Source organism: Amphiura filiformis, chromosome 6, assembly GCF_039555335.1.
Source record: "Amphiura filiformis chromosome 6, Afil_fr2py, whole genome shotgun sequence".
Taxonomy (NCBI): Eukaryota; Metazoa; Echinodermata; class Ophiuroidea; order Amphilepidida; family Amphiuridae; genus Amphiura; species Amphiura filiformis.
The window spans coordinates 34,251,149-34,276,850 of NC_092633.1; the positions used below are offsets into that span (position 1 = coordinate 34,251,149).

Genomic DNA, 25,702 nt, shown 5'->3' on the forward strand with positions numbered 1-25,702 from the left:
GACCAGATCGTGTCACATATGAGGTTTTTCGCACCCATTGACGATAGGGCAAAATACTGTGCCTCTGGATTATTTTGCCATGCACCTAGCAAATACGGGTATAAATATGGTTTGTGTATGCATTGTGCTGATAAACAAATATGGGCTATTCAAGTTGGACTCCATATACCCGCTGTGGAAGATATAATAATAATAACAACAATGATAATAATAATACTTTATTAAGACATGACTTTAATTTTACACACAGGGAGTGTGACTTGCAAATGGGGTTACCTTAATGTGTGACTCCATGTGAAATTCACACCCTGTGTCTTTCATAGGAGTGTATGGATTTCAACTGCAAGAGCCCAAATATCAATGCACCCAGCAAACAAAATGTTTTATAGACAAAGTTTAGATGTCAGTTTATGTAAAGGGTATATAAAGTGTACAAAATGTTTTAATGATATTCAAAAACATTTTTAGAGACTTCTTTCAAAACATTCTGTTATTTAGGTGTTGAGAAGAAAAAAATCCCAAAATGTGTGCCAACAAATATTTTACTATAACATTTTAATATGGTGTTGACCGTGTTGTAGTGTTTATTCAAACAAAGTATTTTAAAGTCATTTTTGAACCTCACTTACAAACCGTCACAGATATTTATTAACCCCCTGGACACTACTGGTCATCTAACAGCATTGCTGATTGGTTGATAACTTGAAATGCTCATTTCAATTGCCAATTATGACTAGGCTAATTTATGGTCAAACTTGCATTTGCAGATGCTCTTAATTAATACCCTCATTGATTGGTTCAAAATTGGACACAATATTCATTTTGGCCAATCAGCAGGTAGTTCTCATGGGTTTAACCCTAACACTCCCAGGTACTACAAAATACTACATGATATATGCACTGCGCATGCATGCAATAACCTTAAGTGATATATAGGCACGCTTTCATTGGTTTGGCCACAAGGGGTCTTGGGTTCGTATCCCGACCAGAGCAAACAACATCTGTGTTTGTTTTCTCTCTTGATTCTTTCCTTCTTTCCCTTCCAGTTGCCAAAAAGCCCTTGGGGCATTAGGGTTAGTGTGGAATGGGTAACCATGATCATTCTTAGTAAGTCTTTTAGCATAACCAGGGAGGAGCATACTGATTGGCCTATAAGTAGGGGTCTTTAATATATCAAAAGCATGGGACCCATGTTTGTGTCAGATCCCTGTATGGTCATTTGTACTGAGTACCCCCAGGCTCACTTATTTAGTTGTCAGGTTTGGTAGATTTCATTTGGTGTCATTTCATATGAACTGGGTTTCTACTTGGTGTGCTGATGTATAGATCCTTTGGGATGTATAATGTGCACAAGGGTGCACTAGAAATTGTGAGTGCATAGCGCTATTGAGCACATCAGCAAGAAACCTACACATCAGCGTAGGCTTGGCTCAGGCTGGTCACAGCTTACTTGACTATTTTGCCATGGTGACTATTTTGCCATGGTGGATATTTCGCCATGGCTCTAAACTAGAACTAGGGTTTTCATGTTCTTTTTTTCTTTCTTCATTTGAGAAGGTTAGTGTGATGGTGCTATTCATTTGTTTTTGATGTAACCTTTTTAAATGAAGAATTTAAAAAGAAAACAGTCAGAACGGGTCTTTGAAAAGTAATCATTAGAAAAGGGGGGAGGGATTTGGGGGGGCAAAATCAAAGAATTTTGTGCAAAATTGCTGCAAAAAGTGGAAATTTACATAATTTTGGGTTTTTACTGGGGGAAACAAGGGGGCAGTAATTCTGACTGGGGGAATTGCCCCCATGGCCCAGCCACTGCAAGCTACTACCTGTTTCTGTATTTCACAGCAGCGTAGCCAGCCTTAAAGTGTGTGGGGGGAGGACAAAGCCAAAATTTTGTCCCCATTTGTCAATTTTTCATCCCGTTTTTAGTCATTTTAATTACAGTTTACTCTTTGCTGTCCCATTTTTGGGACAGCAAAGTTGGCTATGTCACTGTAATTTCACTAATATTATTTAATGCTATTTCTATTTTTCTTATTTATTTTCATAATTTATGCAGATATACAAGTACAGGGTGTCAATTTGTGTGGTGCAGTTTTGCCCCAAAACACATTTTGTGTTCAAATAAAAAATGTTCAATGCAGCAGAGGTCATTTCAAATATTTTGGATAAATTTGCAATTGAGTGCATACATTATTTAGTTCTTATATTGTAAATGAATTTTGTTTTGCTCCAAGCAAGCATGAAATCTTGTATAGATTAAAACAATTATATTGATATGTAATTATGTATGGTATATTGAAAAAAGAATGTTTGCAAATAGAACAAAATTAATGCAGTTCTAGAAATAAAAATTAAAGGTCAGAATCGGACAATCCTGATTTGCTTTCTTTTGTCCTGTTCTCATGGTGCACACCGACATCGCCTGGTTAATAATTACATTGTACAGCAGATACACTAAAATGAATACACGGATCGAATCGATACATGTGAATGTGCTATGCACGATTTGATATTCAGACGATAAATCTGTGGATACCGGGTAGAAAATGATGAATATCTCCGGTAATTTTTTTATTCTAAAGAAGCCATATTTTTTTCCTTGCACTTGAACATATGTGTTGAAAGGATATGATAGTCGTTAGCTTTCAGTATTGAGAAAGAAGCGCGTATTGAGCTCAAAAACTGACAAAAATTCTGATTTTATATGTGCCGAACTATAGCACAGCGTAGGCTAGCTGCACTCACTTGTGGAGGCAGTCTAAAAGCAGATGACCTCATGGCGTATACATGCTCACTCACACACAGAGAGGTCAGTTACCAGGCTATTGTTAGTAGCCTTAGTCAGATGTCCCTCGGCTCATTTATGCGTCTCAAAACTATTAAACAGGTCAGAACAAAATGGCCATGCGTGGCTGTGGATTCAACCTACCATGGCGATTTCTGCCATAAAGATCTTCATTTCATTTCATTTTATTTAGCACTCAATATACATCAAAAATTGAAAACAAAAAGAAAATACAATAGATTGCACATTATGGATAAAATACTTTAAAATCTACTGTACATGTATGTAATTCAGGGTACCAGAATAAACTATTGCACAAGGTGACAATGGAATAAATACCAATGAGTACCAAGTCCTTGTAAGGCAAAAAAAAAACCCAATTAAGCAGCAGCAGCAATGATTGAGGCAGGAGGACGAGCAAAACATAAGACGAAAAACAAACGAGCAAAAAAAAGGGCATAATAATTTTCGTGATGCATAATATCACGCTCAGCCAAGCCTGTTCAGAAAGGTGCTTCTTGACAGCACGTTTGAATTGCGGCAAATTCCCAATTTCTTTGATTTGGGTAACAAATTCCAATGGTGAATAGCAGTGAAATAAAAAGTATTGTATGCTTGGCCTTTGACTTTGGGGACAATGAAATTGACTGAGCTACCCCTGGTACTATATTTGTGAATGGACGAAATACGGGTAAAATTGGAATTAAGATAATCTGGGGCGGTACCCTGAATATTTTTAAAAACGTTATTCATTTTCATTTGAATCACCCTATCTTTCACTGAGAGAAATCCTATCCCGCTCTCTCTGTCCAATATGGGAGCGAGGACCTAAGTTTAAAATAAGTCTTACCACTCTGTTTTGCATTGTCTGTAACTTTTTCTTGTAATGTACAGACAAACCTGAAAACCATGAAGAACATGCATAGTCATAGTGACATAAAATCAGGGCAGTGCTCAGAGTTTTTCGGCACTTTTCATTCAAAAAATGAGCATGCCTATACAAAAAAGCAAGTCTAGCGCCAGATTTTTTAAGAATATCACGGGCAATTTCTTCCCCAGATAACGAATCGTCAAGGGTTACACCTAAATACTTAGCTGAATTTGTAGGCTTAATTAACTCCTTAATTTGATTACTATACTATTGATGTAACTGAAAACTTTTGAACCAAATATTATACTCTCAGTCTTTCCAAGATGTAAGGAAAGTTTGTTATCAACAAGCCATTGACGACAAGTCGCTAACTCTTTACTTAGTTTATCAGCAATACACTTTGGATCTTTGTCTGAAACTAGCAGAGCACTGTCATCTGCATAAAGCAGGAGTTTACATTCGACACTGACGGCCATGTCATTTATATAGCACAAAAAAAGGAGTGGCCCTAGGATACTGCCCTGAGGAACTCCACAAGAGATTGGAAGGGGGTCAGAATCCACCTTGTTCACGTGGACAATCTGATTCCGACCGCTCAAATATGATCTAAACCATTCCACCATGTGTGTGTGACAAATTTAGGCTCTCACCGCCGTGGCCCGGGTTCGATTCCCGGTGTGGGAAGAAAATATTTTCCCTTTTTTATTATCCAATTCCTGATCTTTCAAAATCCCACTTCATTCGCTGGTACTATCAGGGTTCCTTGTGTTATTTTTTTCTTCATGGCATGAGAAAGAAAGAGGGTCGAAACTCCTAGTGCCACCGAATATATCATTATCTTGGTCAACAAACTTAACATGTACATTGAGCATAATCTACCAAAAAACGTAAAAAGGGGCTTTTCACCCTTTTTTAAATTTGGTCCTATTTATGAAAGTGTCTTCCTAAAATATGAAAAGGTCAGATACGAGTATCAAACTAAAGGCTTGGATAGGGACAGGTGGAATCATACAGGTCTTCATGATGATGATGATGATGATTATGGATTATGATGATGATGATGAAAGAAATTTAAAAAAATTATATTCGTTGCTCAAAAAAAAATCATTCAAAATGAGTAGCAGTGGCATAGCGTCATAGGGACACGGGGGGGGCAGGCACGTGCCCCAATCGATCTGAAATTTTAAAAATCCCATAGGAAAATTGCCGAAAAACGGCTTGTGCCCCCCATCAGATCCGGTGCCCCCCCCCCCATCATGGTCAGTGCCCCCCCCCCATGTGATGACCCACGCTACGCCACTGATGAGTAGGCCTTAGGCCTATGATAGCAACAGCAAAATTGTGTTTTTAAGTTAAAATGACCCGCAAGTTACGCCACTGCTTAACTCATGTTAATCATTTGTTAATTGACAGACCGTCAAAAATATGAAAGAAAAACTTTGCACTACAATTTAAACAGTTTGTAAATTGAAATAGACCAAGGCTTACTAAGACCTGCTCTGAGGCAGGGCCAAGAAAAGCCGCTGTAAGCCTGGTCTAACAGGCTTGCGTAGACTACGGCTACAGAAGATTTCGGCTTCAGTAGTAGCAGATTATGTATCACTGAATTGTTGAATATCATTGGATAGCTATCTTTAGTAGATAGCAGATTATGTATCACTGAATTGTTGTATGTCACTGAATTGCTATCTTCAGTAAATAGCAGATTGTGTATCACTGAATTGTTGAACATCACTGGATGCTTTAGGTCTTTTTTGGAATAAAATGTGTATCTTTAATACGAAAGGTCAAAATTTTTAAATGTTCGTCGGCTTTCCTCCCAGCTACATACACTTCAAGTTTATATCATTAGATTAAATAATCGAGTACTGTTAAATATCAAAAATAAAAAAATGTAAATCAAATTTTAATAATTTGCCATAAAATTTGGATTATTATATCACGATTTTTTTTAAATCAAAATTATATGATATCAGAAAGACATTCCTCGTATTCAGAATGCAATTCGATATGTCTGACGTGCTCTTATGTCCCAGACAAAATACTATGCAAACGTTGTATCCGAGCCCTTAACCGCATATATGTCTTAATTGACTAGCCTAATGAAGACAAAAATTAACATAAGGAACATTGCAAAGTAGATGTATGACATGTATAATAAGTGAAATTTTGAAAGATCAGATATTTTAATAATAAAAAAGGAAATGATTATTTCCCACACCGGGAATCGAACCCGGGCCACGGCGGTGAAAACGCCGGATCCTAACCACTAGACCATATGGGATGTGATATTAGATATATGCTAAATACATTATTAATTTGCAATTTAATTACTAACTATGCGTTTCTGCAATTTTACCTGTTTTTTTGTTATTATTATTATTATTAATTTTATTATCCCTCATGTAAAAAGTTTTAATAGAATACTGAGACGTAGGCCTATAATTATGCCCTTTTCGCTGAATTGTTGAATATCATAGGATAGCTATCTTTAGTAGATAGCAGATTGTGTATCACTGAATTGTTGTGTATCACTGAATTGCTATCTTCAGTAGATAGCAGATTGTGTATCACTGAATTGTTGAATATCACTGCATTGCTATCTTCAGTAGATAGCAGATTGTGTATCACTGAATTGTTGAACATCGCTGGATGGTTTAGGTCTTTTTTGGAATAAAATGTGTATCTTCAATACGAAAGGTCAAAATTTTTTAATTTCGTCGGCTTTCCTCCCAGCTACATACACTTCAAGTTTATAATATTAGATTAAATAAGTTTACTTCGAGGACTGTTAAATATCAAAATAAAAAATTTCAATACTTTGCCATAAAATTTGGATTATTATATCACGATTTTTTTAAAATCAAAATTATATGATATCAGAAAGACATTCCTCGTATTCAGAATGCAATTCGATATGTCTGACGTGCTCTTATGTCCCAGACAAAATACTATGCAAACGTTGTATCCGAGCCCTTAACCGTATATATGTCTTAATTGACTAGCCTAATGAAGACAAAAATTAACATAAGGAACATCATACTGCAGTTACTGTCCGTTTTCCTATACACAATACACAGTGCTCTTTCCCATTGACGCGTGACCTTTACAAATAGCCCTACGTTAACAGTATGGGGATATGACTAGTTAACGTCGCTGTGTGAAAAATAACCGGCCAATATTAAAAGTACTCTTCTAAAGTTCTAGAAAATATAGTTTTTAACATGTCCTAAATTTTTAGCTAATTTAGATGTTTGGAAATATTCGTACTTTGGTGTTTTAGTTAATGTTATAGGTAATAGTACATTGCCTAGTTAACGTCGCTGTGTGAAAAATAACCGGCCAATATTAAAAGTACTCTTCTAAAATTCTAGACAATATAGTTTTGTAACATGTCCTAAATTTTTAGCTAATTTAGGTGTTTGGAGAGGGTCGTACTTTTGTGTTTTAGGAAGGACATGTAAACGACAGATAACGCCAAAAATATGAAGAAATTATTTCCAAACCGTGTTAAGTCAAAAATCATTATGTTGCTCATTTTCAAGAATGCTGGTTTACAAAAAGCACGCTATTGTCTGATTTCGTGAACAAAGCCACACATAACATTGTTTCCTTTCGTTTCCTTTATAATCGGTTACCCAACTGAAGCTATGAATACCAGCTTTATTGCGATATCGTACATGAAAACAGTCACTTGTGCACAACCAGAGAAGATCCGATTTAATCAGTTGAGCTGTTTCAATGAGTGTTATCTTGGTTTAATAGCTTTTAATGGGGTTAAGTCCTGCAAAGGTCGAGATGAATTCTACTGTAGACATGACTGCATCATGTTGCAAAGTAGATGTATCACATGTATAATAAGTGAAATTTTGAAAGATCAGATATTTTAATAATAAAAAAGGAAATGATTTTCTTCCCACACCGGGAATCGAACCCGGGCCACGGCGGTGAAAACGCCGGATCCTAACCACTAGACCATATGGGATGTGATATTAGATATATGCTAAATACATTATTAATTTGCAATTTAATTACTAACTATGCGTTTCTGCAATTTTTACCTGTTTTTTTTTTGTTATTATTAATTTTATTATCCCTCATGTAAAAAGTTTTAATAGAATACTGAGACGTAGGCCTATAATTATGCCCTTTTCGCTGAATTGTTGAATATCATAGGATAGCTATCTTTAGTAGATAGCAGATTGTGTATCACTGAATTGTTGTATATCACTGAATTGATATCTTCAGTAGATAGCAGATTGTGTATCACTGAATTGTTGAATATCAATGCATTGCTATCTTCAGTAGATAGCAGATTGTGTATCACTGAATTGTTGAACATCGCTGGATGGTTTAGGTCTTTTTTGGAATAAAATGTGTATCTTCAATACGAAAGGTCAAAATTTTTAATTTCGTCGGCTTTCCTCCCAGCTACATACACTTCAAGTTTATAATATTAGGTTAAATAAGTTTACTTCGAGGACTGTTAAATATCAAAAATAAAAAAATGTAAATCAAATTTTAATAATTTGCCATAAAATTTGGATTATTGAATCGAACCCGGGCCACGGCGGTGAAAACGCCGGATCCTAACCACTAGACCATATGGGATGTGATATTAGATATATGCTAAATACATTATTAATTTGCAATTTAATTACTAACTATGCGTTTCTGCAATTTTTACCTGTTTTTTTTTGTTATTATTATTATTATTATTAATTTTATTATCCCTCATGTAAAAAGTTTTAATAGAATACTGAGACGTAGGCCTATAATTATGCCCTTTTCGCTGAATTGTTGAATATCATAGGATAGCTATCTTTAGTAGATAGCAGATTGTGTATCACTGAATTGTTGTATATCACTGAATTGCTATCTTCAGTAGATAGCAGATTGTGTATCACTGAATTGTTGAATATCACTGCATTGCTATCTTCAGTAGATAGCAGATATTTGTGTATCACTGAACATGATGCAGTCATGTCTACAGTAGAATTCATCTCGACCTTTGCAGGACTTAAACCCCATTAAAAGCTATTAAACCAAGATAACACTCATTGAAACAGCTCAACTGATTAAATCGGATCTTCTCTGGTTGTGCACATGTGTCTGTTTTCATGTGCGATATCGCAATAAAGCTGGTATTATAGCTTCAGTTATGTAACCGATTATAAAGGAAACGAAAGGAAACAATGGTATGTGTACCTTTGTTCACGAAATGAGACAATGGCCTGCTTTTGTAAACCAGCATTCTTGAAAATGAGCAACATAATGATTTTTGACTTAACACGGTTTAGAAATAATTTCTTCATATTTTTGGTGTTATCTGTCGTTTACATATCCTTCCTGAAACACAAAAGTGCGACCCTCTCCAAACACCTAAATTAGCTAAAAATTTAGGACATGTTACAAAACTATATTGTCTAGAATTTTAGAAGAGTACTTTTAATATTAGCCGGTTATTTTTCACACAGCGACGTTAACTAGGCAATGTACTATTACCTATAACATTAACTAAAACACCAAAGTACGAATATTTCCAAACATCTAAATTAGCTAAAAATTTAGGACATGTTAAAAAACTATATTTTCTAGAACTTTAGAAGAGTACTTTTAATATTGGCCGGTTATTTTTCACACAGCGACGTTAACTAGTCATATCCCCATACTTTTAACGTAGGGCTATTTGTAGAGGTCACGCGTCAATGGGAAAGAGCACTGTGTATTGTGTATAGGAAAACGGACAGTAACTGCGGTATGATTGTTGAACATCGCTGGATGCTTTAGGTCTTTTTTTGGAATAAAATGTGTATCTTCAATACGAAAGGTCAACATTTTTAAATGTTCGTCGGCTTTCCTCCCAGCTACATACACTTCAAGTTTATATCATTAGATTAAATAAGTTACTAATGAAGACAATTAACATAAGGAACATTGCAAAGTAGATGTATGACATGTATAATAAGTGAAATTTTGAAAGATCAGATATTTTAATAATAAAAAAAGGAAAAGATTTTCTTCCCACACCGGGAATCGAACCCTAGCCACGGCGGTGAAAACGCCGGATCCTTGCCACTAGACCATATGGGATGTGATAGTAGATATATGCTAAATACATTATTTGTTTGCATTTAATTACTAACTATGCGTTTCTGCAATTTTTACCTGTTTTTTTGTTTTTATTATTATTATTAATTTGTATTATCCCTCATGTAAAAAGTTTTAATAGAATACTGACATGCAGGCCTATATGCCCTTTTCGTTTTCGTTTTTACAATTGTATTACAATTTTGACGAATATAAAAGACATGCCAAAACGTTTCCATAGTGTCCCTGAAAGAGCCTTTTCCACCAATCCTCCGAAATACCACCAGGAGCAGGCCCGTAAAATGATTGAGAAAATAAGCAAAAATGCGAAAGCACATAGTAAGTAATTAAATTGCAAATAAATAATATGTTTAGCTTATATCTTGTGTCCCATCCCATATGGTCTAGTGGTTAGGATCCGGCGCTCTCTCCGCCGTGGCCCGGGTTCGATTCCCGGTGTGGGAAGAAAATCAATTCCTTTTATCATCAAATTCCTGATCTTTCACAATTCCACTTCATTCGCTGGTACTCTCAGGGTTCCTTGTGTTAGTTTTTTCTTCATGGCACGAGAAAGAAATTAGAAGAGGGTCGAAACTCCTAGTGCCACCGAATAGCCGAGATCATTATCTTGGTCAACGAACTTAACATGTACATTGAGCATAATCTACCAAAAAAAACGTAAAAAGGGCTTTTCACCCTTTTTAAACTTTGGTCCTATTTATGAAAGTGTCTTCCTAAAATATGATAAGGTCAGATAGAGTATCAAACTAAAGGCTTGGATAGGGGCAGGTGGAATCATACAGATGATGATGATTATGGATTATGATGATGATGATGATGATAATGGATTATGATGATGATGATGATAAAAGAATTTTTTAAAATTATATTCGTTGCTTAAAAAATCATTCAAAAACGACTAGCAGTGGCGTAGCGTCATAGGGGCAAGGGGGGGGGGGGCACGTTCCCCTCAATCGATCTGAAATTTTAAAAAATCCCATAGGAAAATTGCCGAAAAACGGCTTGTGCCCCCAATCAGATCCGGTGCCCCCCCCCATCATGGTCGGCCATGCTAAATACATTATTTATTTGCAATTTAATTACTAACTATGCGTTTCTGCAATTTTTACCTGTTTTTTTGTTTTTATTATTATTAATTTTTATTATCCCACATGCAAAAAGTTTTAATAGAATACTGACACGCAGGCCTATATGCCCTTTTCGTTTTCGGCTGAGGAGAATTGTATTTTGTATTACAATTTTGACGAATATAAAAGCTATCAACATGCCAAAACATTTCCATACTGCCCCTGAAAGAGCCTTTTCCACCAATCCCTCCGAAATACCACCAGGAGCAGGCCTGTAAAATGATTGAGAAAATAAGCAAAAAATGCGAAAGCACATAGTAAGTAATTAAATTGCAAATAAATAATATGTTTAGCTTATATCGTTTGTCCCATCCCATATGGTCTAGTGGTTAGGATCCGGCGCTCTCACCGCCGTGGCCCGGGTTCGATTCCCGGTGTGGGAAGAAAATCTTTTCCTTTTTTATCATCAAATTCCTGATCTTTCACAATTCCACTTCATTCGCTGGTACTGTACTCTCAGGGTTCCTTGTGTTAGTTTTTTCTTCATGGCACGAGAAAAGAAATTAGAAGAGGGTCGAAACTCCTAGTGCCACCGAATAGCCGAGATCATTATCTTGGTCAACGACTTTATCTTGTACTTTGAGCATAATCTACCAAAAAACGTAAAAGGGGCTTTTCACCCTTTTTAAACTTTGGTCCTATTTATGAAAGTGTCTTCCTAAAATATGTGATGCGATCAAGCAAAATCAGTCGGAACTCGGAAATATTGATTTTGAGATATAGCTAGCCAAAGGAAGTATTTCCTTTTGTTTCCTCTTGTTTTGAAAACTCTTTAATTGCTCATATCTTTGGAACTGGTTGTTCAATTTCAATACGGTTTGCTGCAAATGCAGCTTTGTAAATGCTTTTTACTACTCTATAAGAAACTGAAAATTTAAAATTTCCGAGTTCCGACTGATTTTGCTTGATCGCATCACATATGATAAGGTCAGATAGAGTATCAAACTAAAGGCTTGGATAGGGACAGGTGGAATCATACAGATGATGATGATGATGATGATGATGATTATGGATTATGATGATGATGATGATGATGATGATGATGATGATGATGGATTATGATGATGATGATGATGATGATGATGAAAGAATTTTTTAAAAATTATTTTCGTTGCTAAAAAAATCATTCAAAATGAGTAGCAGTGGCGTAGCGTCATAGGGGCAGGGGGGGTGGCACGTGCCCCCCAATCGATCTGAAATTGTTACAAATCCTATAGGAAATTTGCCGAAAAACGGCTTGTGCCCCCAATCAGATCCGGTGCCCCCCCCCCCCCCCATCATGGTCGGTGCCCCACACGCTACGCCACTGATGAGTAGGCCTTATGATAGCAATCTTTAGTAGATAGCAGATTGTGGATCACTGAATTATTGTGTATCACTGAATTGCTATCTTCAGTAGATAGCAGATTGTGTATCACTGAATTGTTGAATATCACTGCATTGCTATCTTCAGTAGATAGCAGATTGTGTATCACTGAATTGTTGAACATCGCTGGATGCTTTAGGTCTTTTTTGGAATAAAATGTGTATCTTCAATACGAAAGGTCAAAATTTTTATGTGTTCGTCGGCTTTCCTCTCAGCTACATACATTTCAAGTTTATATCATTAGATAAAATAAGTTTACTTCGAGGACTGTTAAATATCAAGAATAAAAAAATATATATCACATTTTAATAATTTGCCATAAAATTTGGATTATTATATCACGATTTTTTTTAAAAATCAAAATGATATGATATCAGAAAGACATCCCTCGTATTCAGAATGCAATTTGATATGTCTGACGTGCTCTTATGTCCAAGACAAAATAGTATGCAAACGTTGTATCCGAGCCCTTAAGGGGGTACTAAACCCCTGTGGTAAATTTGCGACTATTTTTGCATTTTTCTCAAAAAATAATAACACGCTGGTAACAAAAGTTATGTATATTATTGGGGCAAGGAATCCAATTACTACACTGAAATTTCAGTGACTCATGACAAGCAGTTCAGTATATATGATAGGAAACGAGGTACATCATAGCGGTACCTTATTTCTTATTATAAATAACAAATCGCTTGTCTTGGGTCACTGAAATTCCAGTGTAGTAATTGGATTCCTTGCCCCTATAATATACATAACATTTGTTACCACTGTTTTATTAGTTTTTAAGAAAAGTGCAAAAATAGACACAAATTTATCGAGGGTGTAGTACCCCTTAACTGCATATTTTTCTTGACTAATGAAGACAATTAACATAAGGAAGATTGCAAAGTAGATGTATGACATGTATAATAAGTGAAATTTTGAAAGATCAGATATTTTAATAAAAAAAAAAAAAGGAAAAGATTTTCTTCCCACACCGGGAATCGAACCCGGGCCACGGCGGTGAAAACGCCGGATCCTAACCACTAGACCATATGGGATGTGTTATTAGATATATGCTAAATACATTATTTATTTGCAATTTAATTACTAACTATGCGTTTCTGCAATTTTTACCTGTTTTTTTGTTTTTATTATTATTATTAATTTGTATTATCCCTCATGTAAAAAGTTTTAATAGAATACTGACATGCAGGCCTATATGCCCTTTTCGTTTTCGTTTTTACAATTGTATTACAATTTTGACGAATATAAAAGACATGCCAAAACGTTTCCATAGTGTCCCTGAAAGAGCCTTTTCCACCAATCCCTCCGAAATACCACCAGGAGCAGGCCCGTAAAATGATTGAGAAAATAAGCAAAAAATGCGAAAGCACATAGTAAGTAATTAAATTGCAAATAAATAATATGTTTAGCTTATATCTTGTGTCCCATCCCATATGGTCTAGTGGTTAGGATCCGGCGCTCTCACCGCCGTGGCCCGGGTTCGATTCCCGGTGTGGGAAGAAAATCAATTCCTTTTTTATCATCAAATTCCTGATCTTTCACAATTCCACTTCATTCGCTGGTACTCTCAGGGTTCCTTGTGTTAGTTTTTTCTTCATGGCACGAGAAAGAAATTAGAAGAGGGTCGAAACTCCTAGTGCCACCGAATAGCCGAGATCATTATCTTGGTCAACGAACTTAACATGTACATTGAGCATAATCTACCAAAAAAACGTAAAAAGGGGCTTTTCACCCTTTTTAAACTTTGGTCCTATTTATGAAAGTGTCTTCCTAAAATATGATAAGGTCAGATAGAGTATCAAACTAAAGGCTTGGATAGGGACAGGTGGAATCATACAGATGATGATGATTATGGATTATGATGATGATGATGATGATAATGGATTATGATGATGATGATGATAAAAGAATTTTGTTTAAATTATATTCGTTGCTTAAAAAATCATTCAAAAACGAGTAGCAGTGGCGTAGCGTCATAGGGGCACGGGGGGGCACGGGCCCTCAATCGATCTGAAATTTTAAAAAATCCCATAGGAAAATTGCCGAAAAACGGCTTGTGCCCCCAATCAGATCCGGTGCCCCCCCCCCATCATGGGCGGCCATGCTAAATACATTATTTATTTGCAATTTAATTACTAACTATGCGTTTCTGCAATTTTTACCTGTTTTTTTGTTTTTATTATTATTAATTTTTTATTATCCCACATGTAAAAAGTTTTAATAGAATACTGACACGCAGGCCTATATGCCCTTTTCGTTTTCGGCTGAGGAGAATTGTATTTTGTATTACAATTTTGACGAATATAAAAGCTATCAACATGCCAAAACATTTCCATACTGCCCCTGAAAGAGCCTTTTCCACCAAATCCCTCCGAAATACCACCAGGAGCAGGCCTGTAAAATGATTGAGAAAATAAGCAAAAAATGCGAAAGCACATAGTAAGTAATTAAATTGCAAATAAATAATATGTTTAGCTTATATCGTTTGTCCCATCCCATATGGTCTAGTGGTTAGGATCCGGCGCTCTCACCGCCGTGGCCCGGGTTCGATTCCCGGTGTGGGAAGAAAATCTTTTCCTTTTTTATCATCAAATTCCTGATCTTTCACAATTCCACTTCATTCGCTGGTACTGTACTCTCAGGGTTCCTTGTGTTAGTTTTTTCTTCATGGCACGAGAAAGAAATTAGAAGAGGGTCGAAACTCCTAGTGCCACCGAATAGCCGAGATCATTATCTTGGTCAACGAACTTAACATGTACATTGAGCATAATCTACCAAAAAACGTAAAAAGGGGCTTTTCACCCTTTTTAAACTTTGGTCCTATTTATGAAAGTGTCTTCCTAAAATATGTGATGCGATCAAGCAAAATCAGTCGGAACTCGGAAATATTGATTTTGAGATATAGCTAGCCAAAGGAAGTATTTCCTTTTGTTTCCTCTTGTTTTGAAAACTCTTTAATTGCTCATATCTTTGGAACTGGTTGTTCAATTTCAATACGGTTTGCTGCAAATGCAGCTTTGTAAATGCTTTTTACTACTCTATAAGAAACTGAAAATTTAAAATTTCCGAGTTCCGACTGATTTTGCTTGATCGCATCACATATGATAAGGTCAGATAGAGTATCAAACTAAAGGCTTGGATAGGGACAGGTGGAATCATACAGATGATGATGATGATGATGATGATGATTATGGATTATGATGATGATGATGATGATGATGATGATGATGATTATGGATTATGATGATGATGATGATGATGATGATGAAAGAATTTTTTAAAAATTATTTTCGTTGCTAAAAAAATCATTCAAAATGAGTAGCAGTGGCGTAGCGTCATAGGGGCAGGGGGGGGGGCACGTGCCCCCCAATCGATCTGAAATTGTTACAAATCCTATAGGAAATTTGCCGAAAAACGGCTTGTGCCCCCAATCAGATCCGGTGCCCCCCCATCATGGTCGGTGCCCACACGCTACGCCACTGATGAGTAGGCCTTATGATAGCAATCTTTAGTAGATAGCAGATTGTGGATCACTGAATTATTGTGTATCACTGAATTGCTATCTTCAGTAGATAGCAGATTGTGTATCACTGAATTGTTGAATATCACTGCATTGCTATCTTCAGTAGATAGCAGATTGTGTATCACTGAATTGTTGAACATCGCTGGATGCTTTAGGTCTTTTTTGGAATAAAATGTGTATCTTCAATAAGAAAGGTCAAAATTTTTATGTGTTCGTCGGCTTTCCTCTCAGCTACATACATTTCAAGTTTATATCATTAGATAAAATAAGTTTACTTCGAGGACTGTTAAATATCAAGAATAAAAAAATATATATCACATTTTAATAATTTGCCATAAAATTTGGATTATTATATCACGATTTTTTTTAAAAATCAAAATGATATGATATCAGAAAGACATCCCTCGTATTCAGAATGCAATTTGATATGTCTGACGTGCTCTTATGTCCAAGACAAAATAGTATGCAAACGTTGTATCCGAGCCCTTAAGGGGTACTAAACCCCTGTGGTAAATTTGCGACTATTTTTGCATTTTTCTCAAAAAATAATAACACGCTGGTAACAAAAGTTATGTATATTATTGGGGCAAGGAATCCAATTACTACACTGAAATTTCAGTGACTCATGACAAGCAGTTCAGTATATATGATAGGAAACGAGGTACATCATAGCGGTACCTTATTTCTTATTATAAATAACAAATCGCTTGTCTTGGGTCACTGAAATTCAGTGTAGTAATTGAATTCCTTGCCCTATAATATACATAACATTTGTTACCACTGTTTTATTAGTTTTTAAGAAAAGTGCAAAAATAGACACAAATTTATCGAGGGGTGTAGTACCCCCTTAACCGCATATTTTTCTTGACTAATGAAGACAATTAACATAAGGAAGATTGCAAAGTAGATGTATGACATGTATAATAAGTGAAATTTTGAAAGATCAGATATTTTAATAAAAAAAAAAAAAGGAAAGATTTTCTTCCACACCGGGAATCGAACCCGGGCCACGGCGGTGAAAACGCCGGATCCTAACCACTAGACCATATGGGATGTTTTATTAGATATATGCTAAATACATTATTTATTTGCAATTTAATTACTAACTATGCGTTTCTGCAATTTTTACCTGTTTTTTTGTTTTTATTATTATTATTAATTGTTATTATCCCTCATGTAAAAAGTTTTAATAGAATACTGACACGCAGGCCTATATGCCCTTTTCGTTTTCGGCAGGAGAATTGTATTTTGTATTTCAATTTTGACGAATATAAAAGCTATCAACATGCCAAAACGTTTCCATAGTGCCCCTGAAAGAGCCTTTTCCACCAATCCCTCCGAAATACCACCAGGAGCAGGCCCGTAAAATGATTGTGAAAATAAGCAAAAAATGCGAAAGCACATAGTAAGTAATTAAATTGCAAATAAATAATATGTTTAGCTTAATTCTTGTGTCACATCCCATATGGTCTAGTGGTTAGGATCCGGCGCTCTCACCGCCGTGGCCCGGGTTCGATTCCCGGTGTGGGAAGAAAATCATTTCCTTTTTTATCATCAAATTCCTGATCTTTCACAATTCCACTTCATTCGCTGGTACTCTCAAGGGTTCCTTGTGTTAGTTTTTTCTTCATGGCACGAGAAAGAAATTAGAAGAGGGTCGAAACTCCCACTGCCACCGAATGAGGAAGGTTCGGGATTGGCTCTTAGCAAAATTAGCGCTATTTTGCTAAAACTGCTATTAGCCCGAAATTAGTGTATAGAGTCTATGAAAAATAGCGCTATTAGCAACGCTATCCCAAAAAGTGTTAATTCTGCTAAGAGCCACTCAAGAATTAGCACTAATTAGCGTATTATTAGCGTCATATGCAATTGTGCTAAATTTGAAAATAATCTAACTATAGGGAAAGTGCGCTATTAGCGCTAATAGCAATTAATAGCACGTTATATGCAATTGTGCTAAATTTAAAAAGATTCTAAGTCTAGGGAAAGCGCGCTATTAGCGCTAATAGCGAGTAATAGCACGTCATATGCAATTGTGCTAAATTTAAAAATTCTAAGTCTAGGGAAAGCGCGCTATTAGCGCTAATAGCGCTATTAGCGATAATAGCGATTAATAGCACAACATGTGCAATTGTGCTAAATTTAAAAAGATTCTAAGTCTAGGGAAAGCGCGCTATTAGCGCTAATAGCGCTAATAGCGAGTAATAGCACGTCATATGCAATTGTGCTAAATTTAAAAATTCTAAGTCTAGGGAAAGCGCGCTATTAGCGCTATTAGCGCTAATAGCGAGTAATATCACGTCATATGCAATTGTGCTAAATTTAAAAACATTCTTAAGTCTAGGGAAAGCGCGCTATTAGCGCTAATAGCGAGTAATAGCACGTCATATGCAATTGTGCTAAATTTAAAAAGATTCTAAGTCTAGGGAAAGCGCGCTATTAGCGCTAATAGCGAGTAATAGCACGTCATATGCAATTGTGCTAAATTTGAAAATATTCTAACTCTAGGGAAAGCGTGCTATTAGCGCTAATAGCGAGTAATAGCACGTCATATGCAATTGTGCTAAATTTAAACAGATTCTTAGTCTAGGGAAAGCGCGCTATTAGCGCTAATAGCGATTAATAGCACGTCATATGCAATTGTGCTAAATTTGAAAATATTCTAACTCTAGGGAAAGCGTGCTATTAGCGCTAATAGCGCTATTAGCGCTAATAGCGATTAATAGCACGTCATGTGCAATTGTGCTAAGTTTGAAAATATTCTAACTCTAGGGAAAGCGTGCTATTAGCGCTAATAGCGCTATTAGCGCCAATAGCGCTAATAGCGGTTAATAGCACGTCATTTGCAATTGTGCTAAATTTGAAAGTATTCTAACTCTGGGGAAAGCGTGCTATTAGCGCTATTAGCGCTAATAGCGAGTAATAGCACGTCATATGCAATTGTGCTAAATTTAAAAAGATTCTAAGTCTAGGGAAAGCGCGCTATTAGCACTAATAGCGAGTAATAGCATGTCATATGCAATTGTGCTAAATTTGAAAATATTCTAACTCTAGGGAAAGCGTGCTATTAGCGCTAATAGCGAGTAATAGCGAGTAATAGCACGTCATATGCAATTGTGCTAAATTTGAAAATATTCTAACTCTAGGAATAGCGAGTAATAGCACGTCATATGCAATTGTGCTAAATTAAAAAAGATTCTAAGTCTAGGGAAAGCGCGCTATTAGCGCTAATAGCGATTAATAGCACGTCATATGCAATTGTGCTAAATTTGAAAATATTCTAACTCTAGGGAAAGCGTGCTATTAGCGCTAATAGCGAGTAATAGCACGTCATATGCAATTGTGCTAAATTTAAAAAGATTCTAAGTCTAGGGAAAGCGCGCTATTAGCGCTAATAGCGCTAATAGCGATTAATAGCACGTCATATGCAATTGCGCTAAATTTGAAAATATTCTAACTCTAGGGAAAGCGTGCTATTAGCGCTAATAGCGCTAATAGCGAGTAATAGCACGTCATATGCAAATTCAGGGATGCAAATTGTGCGGGAGCGGGGAGCACCGCTCCTAGGAAATGAGAGTCAAAATTGAGGAAATAATGCCATGGGAAGAAAAAAGAAAGAGAGGGAAAAGGAGGGAAAGAGAAGAAAAGAAAAATGAAGAGGAAGAGGGAAAAGAGGAAAGAAAAAGAAGAAGAGTGAGGTACAAGATAATAGGGGAGGACTGTGGGGCAGTGAAGCTACTGAATGGAAGAGAGGAAATCTTTTAAGACACTGGTTGTGCAAAGTTTGGAGGAATTCACATTATTGTTCAAGAAATAAGAGCAAAAAAGAGGAAGGTGTTGGCGTTAGATAGAATATGAAAATGGGATATGAGGAATTTTACAATTCATCACCATAGGAGGTATTCGATGTAATTTTAAACAGGAAAAAAAGAAGTTGGGTGAAGACATGTGGAAACAGGGCTCATATCTATATCTGAGGAAGTTTAGAGAGCCGGGAATCATATCTGAGGAAATTTATAGAGAGGCAGCAATAAGGATTTTATGGGAATGAAAGTCATGAAGGAATTCAGTGTATCAATACTAATGCCACTGAGAAGAGGACAAACTGGAAAATATTGAGGAAATTTAAAAAGAAGAACCATAAAGCACTAAACAAGTTGTGCTCCTCTGACAAAAAAAGAAAGAGGAATGGGGTAAAGGAAAACTATAGTGTAAAATACCAAATTTTTGCGCGCTACACGCGTACATTGTCATCATAAAGCCCTTTTTGGAAGCTTGAAAACCTAATTATACAGTCGCTCTAAAAATACACGCTATGTTAACATTGTCATCTTTTGAAGTGCAGAATAAAGCTATTTTATGCATGGTATGATTGAGGAAATCTTGAGCCTAAAAACGTTGCTCCTGAGGAAGAAATCACAATTTGCACCCCTGTATGCAATTGTGCTCAATTTAAAAAGATTCTAAGTCTAATGATTCATTAATAGCGCTAATACCGTTATTACCACACCCTGTGCTATTATCGCTAATAGCACCTACCATCCTGAGAAAATTTTGCAATTTTGCAAATATTACGCTAATAATACGCTAATATACGCTAATAGCGCTAATGCAATAATAGCGGGGAAATAGCGCTTACGCGTTAATTCTGCTAAGAGCCAATCCCGCACCATGTACCACCGAATAGCCGAGATCATTATCTTGGTCAATGAACTTAACATGTACATTGAGCATAATCTACCAAAAAACTTAAAAAGGGGCTTTTCACCTTTTTTAAACTTTGGACCTATTTATGAAAGTGTCTTCCTAAAATATGATAAGGTCAGATAGAGTATCAAACTAAAGGCTTGGATAGGGACAGGTGGGATCATACAGATGATGATGATGATTATGGATTATGATGATGATGATGATGATGATGATGAAAGAATTTAAAAAAAATTATATTCGTTGCTAAAAAATCATTCAAAATGAGTAGCAGTGGCGTAGCGTCATAGGGGCACGGGGGGGGGCACGTCTCCCCCAATCGATCTGAAATTTAAAAAAATCCTATAGGAAAATTGCCGAAAAAAGCTTGTGCCCCACAATCAGATCCGGTGCCCCCCCCCCCAATCATGGTCGGTGCCCCACACGCTACGCCACTGATGAGTAGGCCTTATATGATAGCAATCTTTAGTAGATAGCAGATTGTGTATCACTGAATTGTTGTGTATCACTGAATTGCTATCTTCAGTAGATAGCAGATTGTGTATCACTGAATTGTTGAATATCACTGCATTGCTATCTTCAGTAGATAGCAGAGTGTGTATCACTGACTGTTGAACATCGCTGGATGCTTTAGGTCTTTTTGGAATAAAATATTGTATCTTCAATACGAAAGGTCAAAATTTTTAAGTGTTCGTCGGCTTTTCTCCCAGCTACATACATTTCAAGTTTTTATCATTAGATTAAATAAGTTTACTTCGAGGACTGGCGTGAACAAAAATGCGAAAGCACATAGTAAGTAATTAAATTGCAAATAAATAATATGTTTAGCTTATATCTTCTATCACATCCCATATGGTCTAGTGGTTAGGATCCGGCGCTCTCACCGCCGTGGCCCGGGTTCGATTCCCGGTGTGGGAAGAAAATCTTTTCCTTTTTTATCATCAAATTCCTGATCTTTCACAATTCCACTTCATTCGCTGGTACTCTCAGGGTTCCTTGTGTTAGTTTTTTCTTCATGGCACGAGAAAGAAATTAGAAGAGGGTCGAAACTCCTAGTGCCACCGAATAGCCGAGATCATTATCTTGGTCAACGAACTTAACATGTACATTGAGCATAATCTACCAAAAACCGTAAAAAGGGGCTTTTCACCTTTTTTAAACTTTGGTCCTATTTATGAAAGTGTCTTCCTAAAATATGATAAGGTCAGATAGAGTATCAAACTAAAGGCTTGGATAGGGACAGGTGGAATCATACAGATGATGATGATGATGATTATGGATTATGATGATGATGATGATGATGATTATGGATTATGATGATGATGATGATGATGATGATGAAAGAATTTAAAAAAAATTATATTCGTTGCTAAAAAAATCATTCAAAACGAGTAGCAGTGGCGTAGCGTCGTAGGGGCACGGGGGGGCGACTGAATTTTTAAAAATCATATAGGAAAATTGCCGAAAAACGGCTTGTGCCCCTAATCAGATCCGGTGCCCCCCCCCCCCATCATGGTCGGTGCCCCACACGCTACGCCACTGATGAGTAGGCCTTATGATAGCAATCTTTAGTAGATAGCAGATTGTGTATCACTGAATTGTTGTGTATCACTGAATTACTATCTTCAGTAGATAGCAGATTGTGTATCACTGAATTGTTGAATATCACTGCATTGCTATCTTCAGTAGATAGCAGAATGTGTATCACTGACTGTTGAACATCGCTGGATGCTTTAGGTCTTTTTTGGAATAAAATATTGTCAATACGAATGGTCAAAATTTTTAAGTGTTCGTCGGCTTTTCTCCCAGCTACATACATTTCAAGTTTATATCATTAGATTAAATAAGTTTACTTCGAGGACTGTTAAATATCAAAAATTAAAAAATATATATCAAATTTTAATAATTTGCCATAAAATTTGGATTATTATATCACGATTTAAAAAAAAATCAAAATTATATGATATCAGAAAGACATCCCTCGTATTCAGAATGCAATTTGATATGTCTGACGTGCTCTTATGTCCAAGACAAAATACTATGCAAACGTTGGATCGAGCCCTTAAGGGGTACTAACCCCTGTGGTAAATTGCGACTATTTTTGCATTTTCTCAAAAATAATAACACACTGGTAACAAAAGTTATGTATATTATTGGGGCAAGAATCCAATTACTACACTGAAATTTCAGTGACTCATGACAAGCAGTTCAGTATGTATGATAGGAAACGAGGTACATCATAGCGGTACCTTATTTCTTATTATAAATAACAAATCGCTTGTTTTGGGTCACTGAAATTCCAGTGTAGTAATTGGATTCCTTGCCCCTATAATATACATAACATTTGTTACCACTGTTTTATTAGTTTTTGAGAAAAGTGCAAAAATAGACACAAATTTATCGAGGGGTGTAGTACCCCCTTAACCGCATATTTTTCTTGACTAATGAAGACAATTAACATAAGGAACATTGCAAAGTAGATGTATGACATGTATAATAAGTGAAATTTTGAAAGATCAGATATTTTAATAATAAAAAAAAAAGGAAAAGATTTTCTTCCCACACCGGGAATCGAACCCGGGCCACGGCAGTGAAAATGCCGGATCCTAACCACTAGACCATATGGGATGTGATATTAGATATATGCTAAATACATTATTTATTTGCAATTTAATTACTAACTATGCGTTTCTGCAATTTTTACCTGTTTTTTTTTATTTTTAATAATTTTTATTATCCCACATGTAAAAAGTTTTAATAGAATACTGACACGCAGGCCTTGTGACTGACCTTTCTGAGCTTCTCTGTGTGTGACTATGAAACTCCTAGTGCCACCGAATTGCCGAGATCATTATCTTGGTCAACGAACTTAACATGTACATTGAGCATAATCTACCAAAAAACGTTAAAAGGGGCTTTTCACCCTTTTTAAACTTTGGTCCTATTTATGAAAGTGTCTTCCTAAAATATGATAAGGTCAGATAGAGTATCAAACTAAAGGCTTGTATAGGGACAGGTGGGATCATACAGATGATGATGATGATGATTATGGATTATGATGATGATGATGATGATGATGATGATGATGATGATGATGAAAGAATTAAAAAAAAATTATATTCGTTGCTAAAAAAATCATTCAAAACGAGTAGCAGTGGCGTAGCGTCGTAGGGGCACGGGGGGGGGCAACTGAATTGTTTTTAAATCATATAGGAAAATTGCCGAAAAACGGCTTGTGCCCCAATCAGATCCGGTGCCCCCCATCATGGTCGGTGCCCCACACGCTACGCCACTGATGAGTAGGCCTTATGATAGCAATCTTTAGTAGATAGCAGATTGTGTATCACTGAATTGTTGTGTATCACTGAATTGCTATCTTCAGTAGATAGCAGATTGTGTATCACTGAATTGTTGAATATCGCTGGATGCTTTAGGTCTTTTTGGAATAAAATATTGTATCTTCAATACGAAAGGTCAACATTTTTAAGTGTTCGTCGGCTTTTCTCCCAGCTACATACATTTCCAGTTTATATCATTAGCTTAAATAAGTTTACTTCGAGGACTGGCGTGAACAAAAATGCGAAAGCACATAGTAAGTAATTAAATTGCAAATAAATAATATGTTTAGCTTATATCTTCTATCACATCCCATATGGTCTAGTGGTTAGGATCCGGCGCTCTCACCGCCGTGGCCCGGGTTCGATTCCCGGTGTGGGAAGAAAATCTTTTCCTTTTTTATCATCAAATTCCTGATCTTTCACAATTCCACTTCATTCGCTGGTACTCTCAGGGTTCCTTGTGTTAGTTTTTTTTCTTCATGGCACGAGAAAGAAATTAGAAGAGGTCGAAACTCCTAGTGCCACCGAATAGCCGAGATCATTATCTTGGTCAACGAACTTAACATGTACATTGAGCATAATCTACAAAAACCGTAAAAGGGGCTTTTCACCCTTTTTAAACTTTAGTCCTATTTATGAAAGTGTCTTCCTAAAATATGATAAGGTCAGATAGAGTATCAAACTAAAGGCTTGTATAGGGACAGGTGGGATCATACAGATGATGATAATGATGATGATTATGGATTATGATGATGATGATGATGATGATGATGATGATGATGATGATGATGATGATGATGATGATGATGATGATGATGAAAGAATTTAAAAAAAATTATATTCGTTGCTAAAAAAATCATTCAAAACGAGTAGCAGTGGCGTAGCGTCGTAGGGGCACGGGGGGGCGACTGAATTTTTCAAAAATCATATAGGAAAATTGCCGAAAAACGGCTTGTGCCCCCAATCAGATCCCCCCCCCCATCATGGTCGGTGCCCCACACGCTACGCCACTGATGAGTAGGCCTTACGGCCCTGATTTGGTAAAAAGATCTAACTTGAAATTTGGACATTTTGAGATAAATCCATATCTTGGGTAATGTGAGGGCTCTCTTTCCATTGGTGACATCCTCAAATCACCACCATGCCACCAAATAATGAGATTTTTATATTTTCTAAGACATTAGATCTGTTTAATAATTTATTTTATTCAAAAAGAAAAACGTCAAGGGTTCAAACTTAAAAGCTCTTTTTCTCGAAACAGCGATTTTAATTTCAAGTTAGATCATTTTACCAAATCAGGGCCGCTTATGATAGCAATCTTTAGTAGATAGCAGAGTGTGTATCACTGACTGCTGAACATCGCTGGATGCTTTAGGTCTTTTTTGGAATAAAATATTGTATCTTCAATACGAAAGGTCAAAATTTTTAAGTGTTCGTCGGCTTTTCTCCCAGCTACATACATTTTCAAGTTTATATCATTAGATTAAATACGTTTACTTCGAGGACTGTTAAATATCAAAAATTAAAATATATATATCAAATTTTAATAATTTGCCATAAAATTTGGATTATTATATCACGATTTTTTTTTAATCAAAATTATATGATATCAGAAAGACATCCCTCGTATTCAGAATGCAATTTGATATGTCTGATGTGCTCTTATGTCCAAGACAAAATACTATGCAAACGTTGGATCCGAGCCCTTAAGGGGGTACTAAACCCCTGTGGTAAATTTGCGACTATTTTTGCATTTTTCTCACAAAATAATAACACACTGGTAACAAAAGTTATGTATATTATTGGGGCAAGGAATACAATTACTACACTGAAATTTCAGTGACTCATGACAAGCAGTTCAGTATATA

General features: G+C 36.2%; 12 non-coding genes across 12 annotated transcripts; 7 read left to right on the forward strand and 5 right to left on the reverse strand.

Annotated features, from left to right (window-relative positions):
- Positions 1–5,868: 5,868 nt before the first annotated feature.
- Positions 5,869–5,940, reverse strand: Trnae-uuc (transfer RNA glutamic acid (anticodon UUC)). The gene has a single exon. It is a non-coding gene; the product is annotated as a tRNA-Glu (tRNA).
- A 1,629-nt stretch (positions 5,941–7,569) lies between these two features.
- On the reverse strand, positions 7,570–7,641 carry Trnae-uuc (transfer RNA glutamic acid (anticodon UUC)). The gene has a single exon. It is a non-coding gene; the product is annotated as a tRNA-Glu (tRNA).
- Positions 7,642–10,139: 2,498 nt separating this feature from the next.
- Trnae-cuc (transfer RNA glutamic acid (anticodon CUC)) lies at positions 10,140–10,211 on the forward strand. Its single transcript has one exon. It is a non-coding gene; the product is annotated as a tRNA-Glu (tRNA).
- A 994-nt stretch (positions 10,212–11,205) lies between these two features.
- Trnae-cuc (transfer RNA glutamic acid (anticodon CUC)) lies at positions 11,206–11,277 on the forward strand. The gene has a single exon. It is a non-coding gene; the product is annotated as a tRNA-Glu (tRNA).
- A 1,951-nt stretch (positions 11,278–13,228) lies between these two features.
- Trnae-uuc (transfer RNA glutamic acid (anticodon UUC)) lies at positions 13,229–13,300 on the reverse strand. The gene has a single exon. It is a non-coding gene; the product is annotated as a tRNA-Glu (tRNA).
- A 393-nt stretch (positions 13,301–13,693) lies between these two features.
- On the forward strand, positions 13,694–13,765 carry Trnae-cuc (transfer RNA glutamic acid (anticodon CUC)). The gene has a single exon. It is a non-coding gene; the product is annotated as a tRNA-Glu (tRNA).
- Positions 13,766–14,759: 994 nt separating this feature from the next.
- On the forward strand, positions 14,760–14,831 carry Trnae-cuc (transfer RNA glutamic acid (anticodon CUC)). The gene has a single exon. It is a non-coding gene; the product is annotated as a tRNA-Glu (tRNA).
- Positions 14,832–16,770: 1,939 nt separating this feature from the next.
- Trnae-uuc (transfer RNA glutamic acid (anticodon UUC)) lies at positions 16,771–16,842 on the reverse strand. Its single transcript has one exon. It is a non-coding gene; the product is annotated as a tRNA-Glu (tRNA).
- Positions 16,843–17,248: 406 nt separating this feature from the next.
- On the forward strand, positions 17,249–17,320 carry Trnae-cuc (transfer RNA glutamic acid (anticodon CUC)). Its single transcript has one exon. It is a non-coding gene; the product is annotated as a tRNA-Glu (tRNA).
- A 4,022-nt stretch (positions 17,321–21,342) lies between these two features.
- Trnae-cuc (transfer RNA glutamic acid (anticodon CUC)) lies at positions 21,343–21,414 on the forward strand. The gene has a single exon. It is a non-coding gene; the product is annotated as a tRNA-Glu (tRNA).
- A 1,638-nt stretch (positions 21,415–23,052) lies between these two features.
- Trnae-uuc (transfer RNA glutamic acid (anticodon UUC)) lies at positions 23,053–23,124 on the reverse strand. Its single transcript has one exon. It is a non-coding gene; the product is annotated as a tRNA-Glu (tRNA).
- A 1,018-nt stretch (positions 23,125–24,142) lies between these two features.
- On the forward strand, positions 24,143–24,214 carry Trnae-cuc (transfer RNA glutamic acid (anticodon CUC)). Its single transcript has one exon. It is a non-coding gene; the product is annotated as a tRNA-Glu (tRNA).
- The last annotated feature ends 1,488 nt before the right edge of the window (positions 24,215–25,702 follow it).